Source organism: Montipora capricornis, chromosome 5, assembly GCF_036669925.1.
Source record: "Montipora capricornis isolate CH-2021 chromosome 5, ASM3666992v2, whole genome shotgun sequence".
Taxonomy (NCBI): Eukaryota; Metazoa; Cnidaria; class Anthozoa; order Scleractinia; family Acroporidae; genus Montipora; species Montipora capricornis.
In genome coordinates, this window is record NC_090887.1 from 6,027,426 (window position 1) to 6,029,893 (window position 2,468).

The following is a 2,468-nucleotide window of genomic DNA, read 5'->3' on the forward strand; positions in this document are numbered from 1 at the left end:
AAAGGCTTGTGGTGAATGAGGCCACCTAAGCAGAAACAGCCACAAGTCAAATTAAAAAGGGACTGTGCCGAGTGCTGGACATGTTGATGCAGATGTAGATGTAGATGTAGATGTGTATCAGAAACTTTAACATCAACATTGAGTATTAAATGAAAAAAGAACGTAGAATTTTCTCACTTTCCGGATGAAAGATTTACCAGCAAAGCCAAACTGTTCGCACCCTTTTCACCAAATAGACCGAGAGAGACCTGAGACACTTCCGACGAATGCTGAGATTGCCGAATGTCCTAATTGAATGTTTAATGTTTCAATGTCTGAAGTACTGATCGAATGTCAAGATTACCGAGTCTGCCGAGTGTCGGACTTGGATCTTCGAGCCACCGATCGAATGTTAGAGTTAATATTTAAGCCGGTTAATTGCCAAATTGGATGTTTGGTTGACGAATTGAATGGTTGATTCACGAATTGAATGTCTGAATTGCCGAATTGAATGCTTAAATTGACCAATTGAATGTTCGAATTGACGAATGGAATGTTCGAATTGACAAATTGAATGTTTGAATCATAGTTACTAACTATGTTTGAATTGACGAATTGAATGTTTGTGTTTGAATTGACAACTTGAATGTTTCGATTAACGAATTGAATGTTTGCGTTGACGAATTGAATGTTTGAATTTAATGATTGCCAGTTTAAATTGCAAGAAAGAATGCTTGAACTGAAGGTTTGGATTCAACAACAACAAGTATGCATTTTGGCGGGGATGGATACCTATAGGAAACAAGGTTGGGTAATCTTCACGTATGTGACGTAGTTAGGGGCCCATTCAGTGCAGTATATAAACAGCGAGGGCTCACGTTACTAACCGGAAGTAGCAAGGGGTAGTCGTCGAGGGAGTCAAAAGAAAGGGATAATTGGAGTCTGTGCTTTCGTTTTATCAGCCATCTTGCTGCAATCAAGTAAAAAGGTAAGAAGAACGTATTAATTGCACAGGAGAGGATCGAAATAAGTTGTTATGGTGTATTCCTCGACCGATTGAGAGATCATGCCAAACGAAGCGTGAAGCTTATTTTCTCCGGTGTCTAATGAATGATAAGCTTACTAATCTTTATTGAGGATGCTAACTTCTTACAGAAGGCTCCTCTAAGACTAAAACCATTAACAAAACGAAAAAAAAAAGCGGTTATCGTGTATTTCAAAATACGATCTCACAAAATGCTCAACTCATGGTTGGCTTGATTTTGGCAGGGCGAAACATGTCGATCGAAATAGATCATCGGAAAGCTAGTCAATAAGTCGATAGTGCTCGATAATTGTCGATTGATTAGTTTAATTTGTCGATAAAAGTCGATAATCACGAAGCTCTCAGGGCTGTACGGTGGCCCATAGGCATAATGACAACATTCTTTCGTATCATGACAACTTTCTTTCGACCCAATTTTTACGGTCCTCCGCACCGGTACACACCTTTTGTATATTATGTATGAAAGGGCCTTGAGATGGCGGGAAAATGCTATGATACATAAAGAACAAAGGCAGACAAAGTACTCAGCCCTTGCAAACTTTTCTGGATAGACTGATCCTTTGATCCTTCAGTGATGATGAGACTTAGCTCCTCAAATTGACACTGCTAGCGTAATTGTAGATAGTTACCACACGCCTGACACGCCTGACTGGAGCTCTCCTCCTTTTTGGCTATTTTACTGCTATTATTGGGCTTGAAGGTTGTTGGAATACGAGAAAGGGACATAACCAGGAATCGTACCAGAAGAGCAGTTGTTAGTTTTCCTTCTTTAGTACGACGTTGGCGAGAGAAAAACTCTACCCTCGGCACTCATCGTGTGATCTCAATTTCGGGCTGGATTTGCATAAGTTATACAAGCACAAGACAATGGTCCTATTTTTATTTTACACTATATGACAAAAGAGAGACCATTGGAATCAACGAAGCGAATTACAGGGCCACCCAACGAGAATGTAGTTAAAAACCACTTTAACATAGCATTGTTAAACGTATTTTAGTATTTAAACGGTAGATATGGGCATATTTTTGTCCCCTAAAAATTTTTCATTTGTTCTGATTCCCTAGCTAAAAGTCTAGTGATCCGAAAATTATAGGGATCAAAACTTACCTTTTCGAAAATTTCAGCCACAAAAAAGGCTCCCGAAAATTCTAGGTGACCTTTTTAGGGTAAAAATCCGTTAAAAATGGGCAGTTATACCATGTTTTAGATGTTCGAAAATCCTAGGACAGGCAGGCGAGCAAGGAATTTTACAACAAATGTTCCGAAAATTCTAGATCTCAAATCGTCTTCCGAACAGATATTTTCCGAAGATTGACGTTGGGTGCCCTTGGAGATTTCAAGACCAATTGAAAGCAGATTTCTGGATTGCTGGAAGGAGGAAAGAGAAATACAGTGGTTCTATCATTCTCAGAACCTTGATAGCATCAACATGGAAGGGGAATT

The 2,468-nt window shown here is 39.3% G+C and overlaps 1 protein-coding gene across 1 annotated transcript in view; it reads left to right on the plus strand.

Annotated features, from left to right (window-relative positions):
• Positions 1-845: 845 nt before the first annotated feature.
• LOC138048785 (transcription intermediary factor 1-alpha-like) overlaps positions 846-2,468 on the plus strand; it is a 16,309-nt gene continuing 14,686 nt past the window's right edge. Inside the window, exon 1 of the mRNA XM_068894905.1 lies at positions 846-967. The gene's annotated coding sequence lies outside the window, so the exon portion shown is untranslated. The remainder of the gene's footprint in view (positions 968-2,468) is intronic.